Here is a 20,681-nt window from a genome sequence, read left to right as displayed (position 1 = left end):
CCCTCATCACTATGCAGACCCTCAGATCATTCTGCAGCATGTCCTGGGTACCTAGTAGCTTGGGAGAATGTCTAGCCTTGAAGATCACTCAAAGCAGAGAATGCACATAATAATTCATGTCAGTAAGAAAAGGGCCATAAAATCAGAACTCATGGGACCAAACTCTGAAATCCATGAAAATTTAGCAGAAGTCTGCCTTGACTCCTGCCTGAATAGCCAATAAATGGAAGCTGAGGCTGCTAGAGAGATTCCTGAAGAAGACTCAGACCTCCTCCAAAAAGTATTCAGAGTGCCTACTGCTTACCTGGACCATTGATGGCCCCTATTATGCAGCAAGGTTCCTACCCCCAACACCGAAGAGCTCACGGACAAGCCTATAGACTACTGCAGTATATGCAATATTTATTTATTCAATTCGTATGCATTGAGTTATATTTATGTCAAACTTATGTGAATTTCTTGCTCACACATCTGTTGGTTCACTGGGGTTTGGCTGATCCAGGCTGGGTTGGGTTCATGTATGCTGCACTGTCTCCCCTTTTTGGGAGATGGGTTGGACTCCTGGAGCACTTCCATCCTACAGTAATGATAGGAATGCAGGAAGTCCAGCCCACCTAGCGCGTCCCAAGCCTCTGCTTGCATCATGTCTATTAATATCCCAATAGCCAAAGCAACAGCCAAGAGACAGGAAAGTAGATGCTACCCACTATGAGGCCATGACAAATGGATGCACGATACTATTACATGGGAGAGGCCGGGTACGGTGACTCATGCCTAGAATCCCAGCACTTTTGGAGGCTGAGGTGGGTGGATTGCTTGACACCAGGAGTTCAAGACCAGCTGGGCAACATGGCAAAACCCCATCTCTACTCAAACTACAAAAATTAGCCAGGTGTGTTGGTGGATGCCTGTAACACCAGCTACTCAGGAGGCTGAGGCAGGACAGTCACTTGAACCTAGGAGGTGGAGGTTGCAGTGAGCCGGGATTGCACCACTGCACTCCAGCCAGGGTGACAGAGTGAGATTCCATCTCAAAAACAACAAAAAACTACAAAAAAAACAAAAACAAAAAACAAGGGAGAATGTGGGGCCAATCTATCACAGATAGATTGAATCTATAATTCCATCTATCAGTTTAAATAATGAGAAATGGGCAGCCTAGTAAAGATCAAAGAGAAAGAACGTTCCATACAGGTAAAGGCAAGAGAGGACAGCTATGACCGGAGACTAGAGAAACACAAAGATGGGCACCCAATCCAGCTTACAGGAGTCTAAGGGGGCTTTCATATCTTATGAAGGTTTCTCCTATACTCCCTACCCTGGTAAAGATCTACTGTCTCACAGAATGAGGCTGAGCTACTGATGTCCAACTACTGGACAAAAGGACTCAGGGTCTAACATTCTGTTTCTTTTTTCTTATTCTCAGGTCACTGTCACACCTAGAAAGACATTATTACAGTAGGTAGCTCATCAGGCATGAGCAGGGCAGGGGAGGGCTCCCCCTGTCCCACCACCCCCCCAACCAGGAATGTCAGGCAACCATCAGGTGATGGTCAATAATAATTGGTTGCAGCCAGTGCCAGGGAAAGGAAGTCTCCCTATAGCTAGAAAAAAACCTGAAATTGTTGATCAGCAGCTTCCTGATAAGATCTCAGGAATTAGGTGAGTGGGCTCAAGCATGCACACTAAGAGGCACAATGGCAGAGTTTAACTGGTATATGACCTCCTAGGGACAATCGGCTGGTAAGAGAATAATGCCTCAAGGGAGCATGTGTACAACTCCAGTGAACATGCTGCACACGGTGGTCCCCTCCCAAACATTGGCAGGCCACCATGTATGCAGAGAGCCCACCCTGAGGGAAGAAGCAGGGGAGAAGTAGCAAATCAGACGTATGCCAATGTATAAAACCCCAAGTCAAAAGTCAAAGTGCACACTTGACTCTCTCAAGTCATCTGCTTGGCCCTCTTCCAAGTGTACTTTACCTCCTTTCAGTCCCGCTCTAAAGTTTTTAAATATATTTTCAGGCCGGGTGCAGTGGGTCACACCTGTAATCCCAACACTTTGGAAGGCCAAGACAGGTGGATCACCTGAGGTCACGAGTTTGAGACCAGCCTGGTCAACATGGTGAAACCCAATCTCTACTAAAAATACAAAAATTATCTGGGAGTGGTGGTGGATGCCTGTAATTCCAGCTACTTGGGAAGCTGAGGTAGGAGAACTGCTTAAACCTAGGAGGTGGAGGTTGCATTGAGTTGAGACTGCACCACTGTACTCCAGCCTGGGTGACAAGAGCAAAACTTAATCTCAAAAAAATCATAAAAAATAAAAATTAACAAATAAATTTTCACTCCTCTTCTAAAATTTGTCTCCATCTCTCCTTCTGCCTATGCCCCTCAGTTAAATTCTTTCTTCTGAGGAAGCAAGAACTGAGGTTGCTGCTGACCCTTATGGACTGGCCACTGCTAACAACAATGGTGGCCATCAGGAGAATAGTTTCAGCCAATCTGTAGGAGCAGAAACTGAGTCACAGGGGATTAAGATTGTGAGGACATTGTTGTCACAATGTAGACATTTATTCAATAATTTACTAGAGGTTGGATCTGGTGGCTCATGCTTGTAATCCCAACACTTTGGGAGGCCGAGGTGGGTGGGTCTCCTTGAGGTCAGGAGTTCGAGACCAGCCTGAACAACATGGTGAAACCCCATCTCTACTATAAATACAAATATTAGCCAGGTGTGGTGGTGTGCACCTGTAATCCCAGCTACTTGGGAGGCTGAGGCAGGAGAATCGCTTGAACCCAGGAGGCGGAAGTTGCAGTGAGCCGAGATCACGCCATTGTACTCCAGCCTGGGTGACAAAGCGAGATGCTATCTCACAACATAATAATAATAAAAATTTAAAAATTAAAAAATAACTTACTAGAAATGAGGAGGAAAAAACAGAAGAGAAGGTAGAAGAATGTGCCATTCTGGCCTCAGAGCATTTGCAGATGCTTCTCCTTCTACCTGGAATGTGTTCCTGTTACCAGTGGAGGGTTTTGACTATGAGTTGTCCAAGTCCGTGGCGTTTTGAACAAAATATTGAACAAAATGCTACAAAAGTAGCAGAGGAATGAAATGCAGGAAGGAAGCAGCGAAAGCAGGAATTGATTAAAGTGAGAAAGCACCCCGCAGGGCTGGAGTGGGCCCAAGGAAGCAGCTCAAGGGCCCGGTTACAAAGTGTTCTAGTCTTTAAGTATTCCATTGTAGCTTCTTATCAGCTACCCCTTATCTGGATGAAGGATTTGGTCTGTAGCTAATTAAAAGCTAAGGTGAATTGGTGCCCTGTGTAGATGAAGAGATGGTCCCTGCTTGGCCTGACATTCTCCCTTTCCATCTGAGACATGGCAGAAGCGGGAGAGCTGTAGGGAAAGTAGCCTTTGATGCTTTGTTACTTGGGGTGGGGAGATAGGGTTTTCCCTTTTGATGTAGCTTTAGGAAGTTGTTGTTAATTGGCCTTTGATTTCCTGCCCCCAGACCTTGGTGTTTTCTCTTTTAGGAAGTTAGCACAAATTGGCCTTAAGTTCCCTGTCTCCAGACCCTATTCTCCTGCCTCATTCCCACCAGATCTTCACAGAGCTGACTCCTACTTATCATTCAGATCTTGATTCAACCATCACCTCCTCAGAAAGCCTCATGCTGACACCCCTGCCCCACATAAAGCCTCCCTGTTCCACCCACACATTGCTCTCTACCACATGCTATTATCTTCGTTGTATTTATTAGTATGTTTTTGTTTGTTGTTGTTGTGTTGTTATTTTGTTTACTTGCTTATTGTCTCCCTCACTAGAATGTGCTTCAGCACTGTTGATGAAAAAAATCAAACTCTATAAATTACACGTTTATTCCAAGCCTGTGTCAGTGACCACGGCCCTGGGAACAGTCTCAAGAAGTCCTGGGAAAATGTGTTCTGAGGCAAGAGAATAGGGTCTGAAACAGATCTCCTGAGGTTAGGAGTTGGAGCTCAGCCTGAACAACATGGTGAAACCTTGTCTCTACTGAAAGTACAAAAAAAAAAAAAAAAAAATTAGCCGGGCGTGGTGGTAAGAGGTGACAACGTGCCACCTCTGTAAAATGGACCAATCAGCTCTCTGTAAAATGGACCAATCTGCTCTCTGTAAAATGGACTAATCCGCAAGATGTGGGTGGGGCCAGATAAGGGAATAAAAGCAGGCTGCCCAAGCCAGCCAGCCAGCAGTTGTCCACTGTAGTTGTTTTCCATGCTGTGGAAGCTTTGTCCTTTCATTCTTTCACACTGCTGCCTGCTCTTTGGGTACACATTGCCTTTATGAGCTGTAACACTGACTGTGAAGGTCTACAGCTTTACTCCTGAAGCCAGTGAGACCACGAACCAACTGAGAAGAATGAACAACTCCAGACACGCCATCTTTAAGAACTGTAATACTCACCACGAGGGTCTACGGCTTCATTCTTAAAGTCAGCAAGACCAAGAACCCACCAATTCCAGACACAGTGGCACATGCCTGTAATCCCAGCTGCTCATGCAGGAGAACCACTTGAACCCCGGAGGTGAAGGTCACAGTGAGCCAAGATCACACCATTGCAATCCAGCCTGGCAACAAGCGCAAAACTCCATCTCAAAAAAAAAAAAAAAAAAAAAAAAGAGAATAGGATCTGGAGGCAGGGAATATAAGGTTCATGTTGATTTCCTAGAACTAAATCAGATGGAAACCCTTCAGCTATGACAGGAAATATCTTCTTCATTTACATAGGGCGTACAATGAGTAAATGACTTTGTAACTTTACTTCATCCTCTTTATTTACATAGGGCAAACACCAAGTAACCAATAGAAACCTCCAGAGGATATTCAAACCCCAGAAAATTCTGTAATGGGGCTCTTGAGACCCTGTGCCTGGGCCAGCTCCTACACTGTGGAGTGTACTTTCATTTGCAATAAATCTCTGCTTTTGTTGCTTCATTCTTTCCTTGCTTTGTTTGTGCATTTTGTCCAATTCTTTGTTCAAGACGTCAAGAACCTGGACACCTTCAACCGGTACCACAAGGCGATTAGGTTACAAGTTGGTTTTATACATTTTAGGAAAACAAGAATTGTAGGTGAAATTATAAATCGATACACGGAAGGTGCACATTGGTTCAGCCTAAAGAGACAGAACATCTCAATGCAGGGGTTTGGGGTAGCGCACAGGTCATAAGTGGATTCAAAGATTTTCTGATTGGCAAGTGGTAGAAAAAGTAAGTTTTTTCTGAAGACTTGAAGTCTGTAGAACGAAGCCTGAGTTAAGGGGGGTTGTGGAGACCAAGGTTCTTGTTATGTAGATGAAGCCTCATTGGAAGCCGCCTTCAGAGAGAATAGATGGTTAAGTGTTTCTTTTCAGACCTTAAAAGTTGTCACACTCTTAGTTAATCTTTCCTAGATCTGTGAAAGGCCTGGTTGCATTAAAGGAGATTATCTAGAGATGCAAATTTCCCCCACAAAAAGACGGCTTTGCAGGGCCATTTCAAAATATGTCAAAAAATATAATTTGGGGTAAAATATTTTGATTTCCTTCAGGGCCTGTCATGTGACGCTATACCAGAGTCAGATTGGAATGTGGTGTCTTACTGCCACAAAGAGTCTGTTTTGTCAGTCTTATGATCTCCTATTTACTGTTAATGTGGGTCAATTGTGCCTAAACTCCAAAAGGAGATATCTGATATCCTTTCCGGTCATGGCCAGGAATTCCGTTTTTCAAGTTTCTCTGGGATCTCCTTGGCACAGAGAGAGTCTGTTCAGTCAGTTGGGGGTGGGAGGTGGGGGAGCTTAGAATTTTTAATTTTTATTTATTTTTTTTAATTATTATTTTATTTATTTGAGAGTCTCACCAGGTTGCCCAGGCTAGAGTGCAATAGCACGGTCTCAGTTCACTGCAATGTCCACCTGCCAGGTTCAAGTGATTCTCCTGCCTCAGCCTCCTGAGTAGCTGGGATTGCAGGTATGTGCCACCACACCCGGCTAATTTTTTGTATTTTTAGTAGAGATGGGGTTTGACCATGTTGGCCAGGCTGGTCTCAAACTCCTCGCCTCAGGTGATTCACCTGCCTTGGCCTCCCAAAGTGTTGGAATTACAGGCATAAGCCACCATGTCCAGCCCCGGAAATGGACCAGATCCTAAGCTCCAGGCAGTGCTGTTCTCCTCTGTTGGGAACTGTAACCACCCAAAGGGTTCACTTTGCCCACTGCCTAAACAGATTTATCAAGACAGAGGAATTGCAATGGAGAAAGAGTAATTCACGTAGAGCACCTGGTGAGGGAGACCAGAATTTCATTATTAATCAAATTAGTCTCCCGAAGAATTTGAGAATCAGAATTTTTAAGGATAATTTGGTGGGCAGGGGCCAGTGAGCCAAGAGTGCTGATTGGTTGGGTGGGAGATGAAGTCACAGGGAGTCTAAGCTGAGTCAGTTCCTGGTGTAGCAGGACAAGCTACAGACAAAACCCCTCAGACACCAAGTTAAAGAAGGAAGCGGTTTATTCGGCCGGGAGCATCCGCAGGATTCCTGTGTTAAAAGCCGAGCTCCTCAAGTGGGCAATTCCTGTCCCTTTTAAGGGCTCACAACTCTAAGGGGGTGAGCGTGAGAGGGTCGTGATTGATTGAGCAAGCAGCGGGTACATGACTGGGGGCTGCATGCACCGGTAATTAGATCAGAACAAAACAGGATAGGGATTTTCATAGTGCTTTTCTATACAATGTCTGTAATCTATAGATAACATAACCGATTAGGTCAGGGGTCGATCTTTAACTACCAGGCCCAGGGTGCGGTGCTGGCCTGTCTGCTTGTGGATTTCATTTCTGCCTTTTAGTTTTTACTTCTTCTTTCTTTGGAGGCAGAAATTGGGCATAAGATAATATGAGGGGTGGTCTCCTCCCTTAGTGGGAGAGGTCCACAAGATCAGATGAGCCAGTTTATCAATGTGGATGGTGCCAGATGATGCATCCAGTGCAGGGCCTGCAAAATATCTCCGGCACTGATCTTAGATTTTACAATAGTGATGCTATCCCCAGGAGAAATTCGGGGAGGGTCAGAATCTTGCACCCTCCAGCTGCATGACTCCTAAAGCATAATTTCTAATTTTGTGGCTAATTTGTTAGTCCTGTAAAGGCCATCCAGTCCTCAGGGAGGAAGGGGGTTTATTTTGAGAAAGGGCTGTTACCATCTTTGTTTCAAAGTTAAACTATAAACTAAATTCCTCCCAAAGTTCCCAGGAATGAACAAGGACAGCTTGGAGGTTAGAAACAAGATGGAATTGGTTAGGTCAGATCTCTTCACTGTAATAATTTTCTCAGTTATAGTTTCACAATGGTGGTTTCAGGACTATCTAGGGGCCAAACCTGCAGATCTCAGCCTCAGCTTGTAACAGTGAAAAAGGCCTCGCATGACTAACTCCATTTTTCTCCTAACCTCCTACCCCCACGGTGTTATCTTTTAGGTTAACTGCTTGTGCTTATCTCTGCATGTAGGCCAAGCTAACTATGGAAGGAATTTAGTTTATAGTTTAACCTTAAAGCAAGGATGATCCTAGTCCCTTCTCAAAACTAACCCTCAAGAAGATAAGAAGGGTGCACACACAAGTATCAATGTTATGTTAAAGATTTATAGGAGTGGCCCGGGCATGGTGGCTCACACCTGTAATCCCAGCACTTTGGGAGCCCGAGCTGGGTGGATCACCTGAGGTCAGGAGTTTGAGACCAGGCTGGCCAACATGGTGAAACCCCGTCTCTACTAAAAATACAAAAATTAGCTGGGCGTGGTGGCAGACGCCTGTAATCCCAGCTAGCTACTCAGGAGGTTGAGGCAGGAGAATCGCTTGAACCCAGGAGGCGGAGGTTGCAGTGAGCTGAGATCATGCCATTGCACTCCAGCTTGGGTGACAAGAGCAAAACTCTGTCTAAAAAAAAAGAAAAGAAAAAAGGGATGCTTTATAGGAGCATTGTGACCTGACCAATGCCACTCAGATACCTGTGGTCAGCAGTCATCTTTTGATCTCAACCTCACTCCTCTTTTCCTTCCCCTAACATAAAAGGAGCCCCAAATGCATGTTACTTTAAGATGTTTCTTTAGGACACTAGTCCACCGTCTTCTCAGCTTGCTGACTCTCGGAAATAAAGCACCTTCCTTGCCCCAACACCTTGTCTCTCAACTGATTGCTTGTCATGCAGCAAGCGGTATGAGGTTTGGACTCAGCTATAAGCTTACCACTTCCACAGCACTCTCACCCTGCCTTGCTATTCCTCCAACTGCCTCAGACTCACACTAGGCTCAAGTAGCAAAGAGAAGGTTCAACTCACCCTGCCTATCTGCCATCTGTGACACCTGGGCCTATCTCTTTCTTACTGACAATCAACCACTTGCTCCGTCTCCAAATGACTTCCATCATTTTAGTTAGGTTCTAGGATGCATGAGCCTCTATCTCTCTTCTGCATCGTCTTCAGGATTAAATTCAGGAAGGAGTCAGTCAGCAGCCCTGATTAATTCTTCTTCTTGGCTAATCTACTCTTCATGCATAGACTAGCATGCATGCACGCACACATGCGTGCACACACACACACACACCCACACACCAAATAAAGCATAATATTTGCAACTTCATGTAAGCGTATTTGCAGGACAAATTCTCTTAAAGTGCTGAAATAATGGATACGCATATTTTAAATTTTGATGGAAATTGCTGGAGTGCCCTTCAAAACAGTGTACCAATTTACACTGTCAATCTTTGTGCCAATTTTCCTGCAAAAACTGTATACATAGGGTAATACCAAACATTTCAATGTTTATGACAAAAAAGTCTAGAAAAATGATATTGTTCTTTCAATTTGCAGTAACCTAGTTATGAGGAAGATTGGATTTTCCCCATGCATATTGTAGCAGTTTTTAAAATCGTTGAAAAGGAGACTTGATCTAAATATCCACCATCAAAATGATTTGTTAAGTAATTTGTAGAATAGGTTACAGAAAAAATAAGTGATTAGTAAATATAAGGAAAAAATGCTCTCTGCCAACTATAATTAAAGAAACATGAATGAAAACAGCAAATATGATACCATTATTTTCAACCTCATATAACTGACAAAGATTTAAAATTTTTAATAATTCCTATGGTTGGCAAAGTTCCACCACTACCATTGCTAGCACTTGCTACAGAATTCAAATAAAAGTGATGACCTCTGTCATATACGTTTGCCCCAAATCATGCCTTTCCTACTTTTTAATTCCTCAAGCTATGCTAAATGTACCATTAAAATCTCTTTTAACATCTCTTTTCTTAACTTGATCAGAACTTGACATTCATAGTTCCTTAACTCTGGATGAGAAGCTTGATAAGGTGAGAAAGAAATCAATTGGATTTCCACTTACCAATGTTTAGTGCTCCAAACATTTGACACCCAAGAGGCCTTCTAGTATCTTAATTTTGGTTTCCCCAAAAGCAGTGTCTAGGACTTGGCTACACGGATGTTATTTGGTAAGTAACCCCCAGAAGTGTAGTAACAGGGTGGTGATTACGAGGCAGGGAAGATGTAGCAGTCACTAAAGAGTATTTTGAATAACAGATGCTAGCCAGGCTGCAGAGAAAAGGGAACGCTCATATACTGTTGGTGGGAATGTAAATTAGTTCAAACACTGTAGAAACCAGTTTGGAGATTTCTCAAAAAACTAAAAATAGAACTACCACTCAATCAAGCAGTCACACTGCTAGGTATATACCCAAAGGAAAATAAATCATTCTACCAAAAAGACACCTGGTATGTTCATTGCAGTACCACTCACAATAGCGAGGATGTGGAATCAACCTAGGTGCCCATCAACAGTGGATTGGATAAAGAAAATGTGGTACATTTACACCATAGAATACTACACAGCCATAAAAAAAAGATTGAAGTCTTATTGATGCAGGATTTTTTGCTCCTTAGTTCAGCTAAAATCTGGGTTCTTGTCATACAACCAGGAAAGATTAGGCACGTGGACACATTGAAAGGTGAGGAGAGTGGACTTTATTTTTATTTTATTTTATTTATTATTATTTTGTTGTTGTTGTTATTATTATTATTATTATTATTTTGGAGATGGAGTTTTGCTCTTGTTGCCCAGGCTGGAGTGCAGTGGTGCGATCTTTGCTCACTGCAACCTCCAAGCTATTCTGCCTCAGCCTCCCGAGTAGCTGGGATTACAGGCACCCGCCACCATGCCCAGCTAATTTTTTTGTATTTTTTAGTAGAGACAGGGTTTCACCATGTTGACCAGGCTGGGCTCGAACTCCTGACCTCAGGTGATCTGCCTGCCTTGGCCTCCCAAAGTGCTGGGATTACAGGTGTGAGCCACTGCACCTGGCCAAGAGTAGAATTTATTTTAAAAAATCTCCCAGTGATAAAAAGAAGGGGTCCTGCCAACAGGCTCCCACCTCACAGATTAAACACCAGGCCACCGCATACAGGAACTGAAGAGGCCAGGCTCCTCCCTCCTGCATAAGGCACAAATCCCCAGTGGCTCCACCCCATTCTCCTGTGTGCAGGCGAGCCCCCAGTCCATGGTGGGCATGTCCACACAAAGCCCTGAGCAAGTTCCCTCATCGGCACGAAAGCATCTGATGTAAACACTTGTAGGGTGGTCGGAGATTCTCCCAGGGCCCTCCCTTATCTGCCTCCTGCTTCTATCAATATCATTTGCAGTAACATGGATGCTGCTGGAGGCCATTATGCTAAGTGAATTAATGCAGGAATAGAAAACCAAATACTGCATCTTCTCATTCATAAGTGGAAGCTAAACATTGGGTACACGTGGACATAAAGATGGGAGGAAGGACGGAGGGGGCAAGGGGTGAAAGACTACCTATTGGGTACTATGCTCACTACCTGGGTGAAAAGATCACTTATACCCCAAACCTCAGCATTACCCAATACACCCAACAAAGTTGCACACATACCTTTTTTTCTTTTCTTTTCTTTTCTTTTTAAGCATGGATCTTAGCAAAAAGCCATAACATTTAAATTTAAAAAGTGCATCCTCTGCATGCAATAGCCTGTGTTGAGGCAAGTTTGCCTTGCTTTCCCAACCTGGCTTCACCCCCAGTCACTGAGAGAACAAACCCTTGTTGACCCCAAGAATCTCTATAAAAAATTTAAAAATTAGGTGACTGTGGTGGCGTGTGCCTGTGGTCCTAGCTACTTCGGAGGCTGAGGTGGGAGTGAGCCAGGAGTTCAAGGCTGCAGTGAGCCATAATTGCACCACTGTACTCCAGCCTGGGTGACAGGGCAAGACCCTGTCTCAAAAATATATATGTAAATAAGATAAATAAATAACATTGAATTTTTTTTTTTTTTTTTTTTTTGAGACCAAGTCTCACTCTGTCACCAGGCTGGAGTGCAGTGGCACGATCTCGGCTCACTGCAACCTCCACCTCCCAGTTCAAGCGATTCTCCTGCCTCAGCCTCCTGAGTAGCTGGGACTACAGGTGTGTGCCACCACACCCAGCTATTTTTTTTTCTTTTCTTTCTTTTTTTTTTTTCTTTTGAGATGGAGTCTCACTCTGTCACCCAGGCTGGAATGCAGTGGCGCAATCTCGGCTCACTGCAAGCTCCACCTCCTGGGTTCACACCATTCTCCTGCCTCAGCCTCCCCAGTAGCTGGGACTACAGGCACCTGCCACCACGCCCAGCTAATTGTTTTGCATTTTTACTAGAGACAGGGTTTCACCATGTTAGCCAGGATGGTCTCGATCTCCTAACCTCATGATCCGCCTGCCTCATCCTCCCAAAGTACTGGGATTATAATTTTTGTATTTTTAGTAGAGATGGGGTTTCATCCATGGCCAGGATGGTCTCAAACTCCTGAGCTCAGGCAATCTGCCCACCTCGGCCTCCCAAAGTGCTGGGATTACAGACATGAGCCACCATGCCCAGCTTATACTCTTTTTTTCTTTTTTTTTTTTTTTTTTTTTTTTCCTTTTAAGCATGGATCTTAGCAAAAAGCCATGAAATTTAAATTTAAAAAGTGCATCCTCTGCATGCAATAGCCCGTGTTGAGGCAAGTTTCCCTTGCTTTCCCAACCTGGCTTCACCCCCAATCACTGAGAGAACAAACCCTTGCTGACCCCAAGAAAAATATAATTATCTCTGTGACATTGTGACATAATAAGAAATGTGCTTCCCCACATCGTCCTTAGTCTTCAAGGGCTAGTCCTCATGTGGAATTTTTCAGAGTTCCCAGCCAGCCGCCCATGTATAGAAAATTCAGGGACATCAGTCATGCCCTTTCCTCCTACTGTGGATTCTAACTTATTTGAGGGAAACATTCAAAGAGCCAGAGGAGGATCAACTGCGGAATTAGTTTTCCTTATGAAACTGAATTGGAGAGCATCGCATGGCTCCCCTTACAAATCTAGACTTTGAGACCAGCATGATCCAGATTTCCCCATCCAGTTACAGGTTGAAAAGCTGGTGCAAACACAGAAGAGTCTGCCTGGTCTCTACAAGGAGAAGGAAATGCCAACCCTTGTTGTACCTGGGAGACGATCGGTCCATAAGAGGAAGGAAGGCAGATACAAGGAAGCAGAGAGAAAGACAAGAAGGGAGGAAAAGAAAAGAGATGGCGGAAGGATGACCACAGACACAGGGAGAGGGAAAGGTGTAAGAGTTGCCTCTGGATCACCCAGTGAGGAAGTAAGCCACGCCTTACCCAAATGCATAAACTTCCTCCCCACACTGCTAAGAAAACAGAAGCATTAGCAGAACTACCTTCCTCTGCGGACCTAAATGGGGACTAGAGAAATTAAGAACTGTACCCACTTGTAACCTGCTTCTAGTTTCTTTTAGACCTTGAGCCTATACTAATTAGCATGCCTCCTCTAGATGCTAAAAGGCATTCCCAACATTCATTGAAGGCTTCACATACAGGGAATATATTTGCAGACTTTTGTAATGCCAAGAAACCCAGGTGTGAGTTTCCCAGTTAACTTCCTTTCCCCATGCCACTCCTGCATTTTTGAAAAATGATGCACATTCCCCTCTTGGGAAATCCCAAGTCTACCTGGACATCTCCAGGCATGTGTACCCACCTGCTTCTAACTCCGAGTACCAAAGGCTGCCTCTGAAAACTAATTATTGACTGCATGCCTGTTCATGGTAGAAATTTGTCACAGCTGCTAAAACACTTGCATTCTCAACACGGCCTTCATGCCTTTGGGAAGCCTGACCACAAAATGAGTTGATTTTAACGGCATCTTGCAGGGAATACACCTATTTTTAGCAATTATCTTTGGAGTCACTGAAATAAAAGCTTCTGAAAATTAATGATTCTTACCAAGGTGTTGGCTTCTTGATATGCAGAGCTGAACTGCACAAGATTAAAGAAAGGCCAGGCAAATGGTGTTAAGGGAAGGGGTTTTGTTTTTGTTTTTGTTTTTTTTTTCTAGGAAGAGAACATAGAAAAGAAATGGTGTCAGATAAAGGAAAGATCTATGGACACAGAGTCAAGAAATAGGAGTCAAATTCCATGTGGCCATAGGTAAATCACTCTAGAGCCTCTCTCTAACTCTTAATGTAACCATTTTTTAAGTAAAGAAAGTGTATATCAGGGGAAAATTTAGTTTTTTTTTTTCAAGCTAACCTCTGGATTTCCCTCAAGAAGTGAATTGACCTATTCTTTCATGAGAATATACTTAATGGATGTTTTTGCTTATGAACTGAGCCATTCTAAACAAAGCCAGGTTAGTCTAGAGTAAGAAAAAAACAGATAATTAACTGGTTCGTACAAGAAATAAACAGGAATTTAGCATTATGTCAGCTAGTGGGGAGAGAGGAGAAATTCCAAGAGAGAGGAAAGTATTTCAAGTAGGGCAGGAAACTAAAGCTAAAAATTAAGAGCTAGCCAGGAGTTTAAGACCAGCCTGGGCGACATAGCAAGATCCTGTCTCTACAAAAAAAAAAAAAAAAAATTAAAAATTATAGGTTGGTGCAAAAGCAACTGCAGTAAAAGTAAGTGCAGATTGAAAGCAATGACAAAAACCGCGATTATTTTTGCATTAACCTAATAGCCAGGCATGGCGGTGTGCACCTGCAGTTCCAGCTACTCAGGAGGCTGAGGCAGAAGGATCACTTGAGCCCAGGAGGTCAAGGCTACAGTGAGCTATGATCATGCCTCTGTACTCCAACCTGGGTGACAGAATGAGATTCCATCTCAAAAAAGAAAAGAAGAAATGATCCATAAAATATAAATAGAGATGATGTCTGTCACTTCCAGGACAAAGCAGTGGAAAGGGCATGCACACTTCCCTTCCATCTTCAGCATTGAGAAGGCTTCATGTTCCCTCTGGAACCTACAAGAACATAGGGCACCATTAGCCCGGGTCCCTGAGTGACCGTGTGGAGCTGACCCCTCACTATTCCTTACATGGCAGCAATAAATATCTGTTAGTTTAAGGTAGGTTAACTGGGTTATATGTCATCACAGACACCCTCTACATCTTAGGGGGTGTTTGTGATGGCATATAACCTAGTTTCTTCTGGGTCTCCTTTCTTGCTTTATGTTCTCTAAGAACTTCTTGAAAAATTGGATTTCCTACTGCATATGGGGTAGAAGTGTGTCCTGGTTCCACTCCACACTCTTCACAGCTCTGTTCTGTGCCCAGCAGGGTAATTCGCTCCACAGATTGAATCACCAGATATCCCTCGCCCTCTGCCTGCTGGAGGGGTGCAGTCAATGGGGGGCAGCAGCAAGAGCTCAGAGGGTGGGGTATTTATTCCTGGCTCCCCACAGAGCCCTGGATCCACCTACCGCCACCCTCCTGGCTGGCTGGCCCTCTTCCATGTCTACAGCTCTTTCAGGTTCCAATAACACTGCTAGTCTCTCCTTTCCCTTCCCCTTCATGCCTTAGGCTGGTCACAGCTCCCCATGTGCTTCACCAACTCCTACTGGCTCCTCACTCCTTGAGCCTATACTACTTGGGATGTTTCCTCTAGATGCTAAAAGGCATTTCCAACATTCATTGAAGGCTTCACATACAGGGAACTTACGTGCAGACTTTTGGAATGCCAAGAAACCCAGGTGTGAGTTTCCCAGTTAACCTCTGTAGAGTATGCCATTCTTTTCCTCCTGGGACCCTGATGTTTACAAAGCTAACACAAATTTTATTTAAGTTATGTGAAAAAAATACTCAACATCACTAATCATCAAAGAAATGCAAATTAAAACGACCATGAGATACCATCTTGCACCAGTCAAAATAGCTGTTATTAAAATGTCAAAGAACAACAGATGCTGGGGAGGATGCAGAGAAAAGAAGACACATATACACTGTTGGTGGGAATGTAAATTAGTGTAACCTTTATGAAAAACAGTATGGAGATTTCTCAAAAAACTAAAAATAGAATTACCCTTTGACCCAGTGATGCCACTACTGGGTATCTACCCAAAGGAAAAGGAATCATTTTATCCAAAAGATACCTGCACTCATATGTTCATTGTAGCACTATACACAATAGCAAAGTCATGAAATCAACCTAAGTGTTCATCAAAAGATGACTGGATTAAAAATATATGTATAGACCATGGAATATTACTTGGCCATAAAAAAGAATGAAATTATGTGTTTTTGCAGCAATATGGATGGAACTGGAGACCATTATCCTAAGTGAAGTAACTTAGAAACAGAAAGTCAAATATTGCATGTTCTCACTTACAAGTCAGAGCTAAACAATGGGCACACAGGAACATAAAGATGGAAATAATAGACATTGAAGAATCCGAAAGGTGGGTGGATGGGAAGGGGGTACTATGGTACCACCTATTGGATACAATGTACAGTATTTAGTTTACAGGTACACCAAAATCCCAGACTTTACTACTACACAGTATATCCATGTAACATAACTATACTTGTGCCCCTAAATTCATAACAACTTAAAAATTAATTAAAAATAAAAATAAATTGTAGAGGCCAAGATGACCCCAGTACAATGAAGGTCTTAGGAACACCCAGGCTGTTAACATCTGGAATACTGTACAAATAAATACTTTTAAAAACTGTTGTAAGAGAGCCTGGAACATAGGAATTATGCTACACATTTGAATCTGAACCTGAAGGAAATAAAGCTCTTGTTTCAATGAGATGTCCTGGAATTTTACATCTGTCCATTTACACTATCTGTGGTTATTCAGCCATAAGTCAAGGACACTAACATACATCTTGAAATAAATATTAATATCTTGCAGATTTCATCCTGGCTATAACAGAGGTTTCTCAGGATAGGGTTGGAAAGAGCTTGAGCATTGTTTTTATTTCCCATCTAAGGTCATGTAAACCAAGAAAGCAACGTCTATCAGGGCCACTCCCTCCCAGCTTCCTGAGAGCTTTTCTTCCTTCCTCACCTCTTCCCCTCTTAGATATTGAGTGAGGCACCTACACTATGCCGGCAGCACCAAATAAAAGTGGCAATGCCAAACACTGAGTTAGATTCCAAATCCTGTTTGATGAGGTAAGAACAGAATTGAGGATCAAGTTAATACAAAAAGTCATGCCAGATACTGATACAGTGACTCGAAAAGCAGTCCACAGGAAAACAGGAAACTGATGCTAAATGGGTGGCAATGAGGTATGCCAACACAAAGCAACTCCAGAGTGCACCATTTAAATAGAATACAAGGCAAGTGGTGCTCCTGGAGTGGTGCAATGCACTTCACTCATTCATCCAGAGTCTCAAAGCCAGAGAAGGCGAATTCTTGCTGTTCTTTGGAAAGCCCTCACGGCTACCCTGTTTTTCACATTCAGTCCCCTGTTTGTGTTGGCTGGCTGAGCCAGGCTTGTGAAAGGTGGGATCCTCTACTGTAAGTGGAGGATTCTGAGAGGAGCTGCCAACCTTCAGACAGACCATCAGATCAGAACACTTTAACAGAATCTGCTCAACCCTGCAGCTCCTAATGTGGCCAAACAAAGGGAAAAGTCTTCTCCTTATGGAGATAAAGGACTTTCTGGTGGAATTTAACAAATTTACAATCTAATGCCTGGAAGAACCCAGAGCTCTCTTTGAACCCTGAACTCAGACTGTTAACCAGTTACAGCATCAAGAGATAAAACAGCATTGTCACTAGAAGCGTGGATTCTGGAACTCAAGTGCCTGGGTCTCAATCCTGAGTCTGTCACTCACTAACTGGATGATCTTCGGAGAAGTCACTACACTCCCATGTTGTTACTGGGGGTCCCAGTTATATCAAAAGGAGAACTCTTTCCTGATTGACGTCATGAAGCCAATATATGAAACCAGAAATGATGCTAGGCACAGTGGCTCACACCTGTAATCCCAGCACTTTGGGCGGCCAAGGCAAGTGGATCACCTGAGATCAAGAGATCAAGACCAGCCTGACCAACATGACAAAAACCCTATCTCCACTAAAAATACAAAATGAGCCAAGTGTAGTGGTGAACACCTGTAGTGGTGAATCCCAGTTATTCGGGAGGCTGAGGCAGGAGAATCGCCTGAACCCAGGAGGCAGAGGTTGCAGTGAGCCGATTGCACTCCAGCCTGAGTAACAAGAACAAAATTCAGTCTCAAAAAAAAAAAAAAAAATGCAACCAGAAGAGAGCATCAAGCAGTGCGGGCTTTCTTTGATGGCCATGGAATGGAGAAGTGGGAGCTTGGCGCGACCTCGGTTTACTGCAACCTCCACCTCTGCGTTCAAGCAATTACCCGGCCTCAGCCTCCCGAGTAGCTGGGATTACAGGCCCACACCACCATGCCTGGCTAATTTTTGTATTTTTAGTAGAGACGTGGTTTTGCCATATTGGTCAGGCTGGGATTCAACTCCTAACCTCCTGATCCACCTGCCTTGGCTTCCAAAAGAGCTGGGATTACAGGTGTGAGCCACTGCACCTGGCTGATACGGGGTATCATTAATGAAAGGGTTGGGGATAAAAAGCAAGGGGAGGAATATCCACGTTTTTTCTAAAAAGAGGAGGAGATTTTCCTTTTGTGGTCTTTTCCAGTTGTTGTCATGGTGATTGTCAACTGTATGGTGCCAGAGGGAGTGTCATTTGGTATGGAAATTGGATGATAATGAAGTTAGAGGTTCTTTAGAGGTCCAGTTGTTGCCATTTTGGAGTTCGCCAGCTTCGACCAGTTTTGTCCTAAGAAAGAACTTCTGACCTCAAACAGCCTGTTTCCTAAAGACAATCAGAGTTAAGGCTGAGTATGAATTCAGCTAAGTCATGTAGGCACTACAGTGGGTAACAGATGGGTAACAATGTCTGTTTCCCTGACTATAAAGTGTGGATAAGAAATAAGAATACTTTCTTCAAGGGCTGGGCACTGTGGCTCACACCTGGAATCACTTGAACCCAGGACCAGAGGTTGCAGTGAGCCGAGATCATGCCTCTGCACTCCAGCTTGGGTGATAGAGTGGGAAAAAAAAAAAAAAAAGAAGAGTATCTTCTTCATATATTCTTAATAAATGAGTTAGTATCATTGGTGCCTAACATCATGTATTGCACATAGTAATAGTCATGTAAGTACTACTTGCTATTCTCTGTCTGGATGGGCCACAGATGGGCCACAACTAAAACTTAGATGTTTAAAGTAGAACTCATCCTGCCCTTTCCCTTCAAAACACACAAAATTTCTGCAAGGCACACTGACTTACTGATCTCGTAAATCACTTCTCCATTTCCCCAGAAACCAAAATCCAACTTCTGAAGACCTCTCCCTGTCATTCTCCTGTAGCAGGACGAGACACAGATAAGAACCCCTCAGACACCGAGGAAGGAAAGGGCTTTAATTCAGCTGGGAGCATTGGTGGACTCATGTCTCCAAAAAGTGAGCTCCCCAAGTGAGCAATTCCTGTCCCTTTTAAGGGCTTACAACTCTAAGGGAGTCCGTGTGTGAGGGTCATGATCGATTGAGCAAGCAGGGGGTATGTGACTGGGGGCTGCATGCACTGGTAATCAGAACAGAACAGAACAGGACAGGGATTTTCACAGTGCTTTTCCATATAATGTCTGGAATCTATGGATAACATAACCAGTTAGGTCAGGGGTCCATCTTTAACTACCAGGCCCAGGGTGTGGCCCCGGGCTGTCTGACTACTGATTTCACTTCTGTCTTTTCTTTAACTCCTACTTTTTCTTTGAGGCAGAAATTGGTCATAAGACAATATGAGGGGTGGTCTCCTCCCTTACCCTTACCGCCCCCGCCCAACTGATTGATAATCAAATGCAGGTAATTCTGTCTTGGAAACATCCTAACCTCTCCCTTCCTAGCTGTACCTCTCTACCATAGCATCAGTTCAGACCCTGAACTAGATTAATGAAAAAACTTAAAAATTCATTTCCCTGTTTTCAGTCTTACCTTAAATCCACATCCCCATTCCAGTCCAGCCTTTCAAACTGCTGCCAGAATGATCCCCTTAAAACACAGACATAGGCTGGGTGTGGTGGCTCACGCCTGTAATCCCAGCACTTTGGGAGGTCGAGGGGGGCGGATCACAAGGTCAGGAGATTGAGACCATCCTGGCTAACACAGTGAAACCCCGTCTCTACCAAAAATACAAAAAATTAGCGGGGCGTGGTGGCAGGCGCCTGTAGTCCCAGCTATTTGGGAGGCTGAGGCAGGAGACTAGCTTGAACCTGGGAGACGGAGGTTGCAGTGAGCCAAGATCGCGCCACTGCACTCCAGCCTGGGCGACAGAGTAAGACTCTTTCTCAAAAAAAAAAAAAAACAAAACACAGAGCTGTGTTAGGCAGACTAGGCCAGGCTATGCTACATAGTAAGCAAACCCCAAACCTCAAAATTTATGAAGGGCTGATTTCTCATCTACATAACAATCCAACATAGTTGGGTGGCTCTTCCGTGTTGCTCTCCTCTAGCGCAGGGATCCAGGCCATTTCCGTATTTTTAGCTATGCCATCTGCAACTCATGACCTGGGGGACAGCAGCATGGTCTAGATCAGTAGTTCTCAAATTTTCACCTCAGGATCCCTTTACAATCTTAAAGAAGTTCTGTCTGTATGAGTTATAACTGGAAATTTTTACCATATTAGAAATCAAAGCAGAACATTTAAAAATATTTATCTATTTGTTCATTTAAAATTAATAATAACTGGGGCCGGGTGCAGTGATTCACGCCTGTAATCCTAGTATTTTGGGAGGCCGAGGCAGGCAGACCACGAGGTCAGGAGTTGGAAACCAGCCTGGCCAATATGGTGAAACCCCATCTCTACTTAAAAAGTACGAAAATTAGCCAGGCATGGTGGCATTCACCTGTAGTCCCAGCTACTTAGGAGGCTGAGGCAAGAGAATTGCTTGAACCCGGGAGGCAGAGGTTGCAGTGAGCTGAGATCATGCCACTGCACTCCAGCCTGAGTGACAGAGTGAGACTCCATCTCAAAAAATAATAATAATAGTAATAACTGGCCAGGCACAGTGACTCATACCTGCAATCCCAGCACTTTGGGAGGCCAAGGCAGGAGGATCTCTTGAGTCCAGGAGTTCAAGGCTGTAGTGAGCTATGAGAGCACCACTGCACTCCAGCCTGGGTGACAGAAAGAGACCCTGTCTCTAAAAATAATAATAATAATAACTCATCACATGTTATACATAAAATATCTTTATGAATAATAAGATGATAAAAAATGTTTTA

Source organism: Macaca fascicularis, chromosome 20 (assembly GCF_037993035.2).
Source record: "Macaca fascicularis isolate 582-1 chromosome 20, T2T-MFA8v1.1".
NCBI classification, from domain to species: Eukaryota; Metazoa; Chordata; class Mammalia; order Primates; family Cercopithecidae; genus Macaca; species Macaca fascicularis.
Note: the sequence above shows the minus strand (reverse complement) of the source record.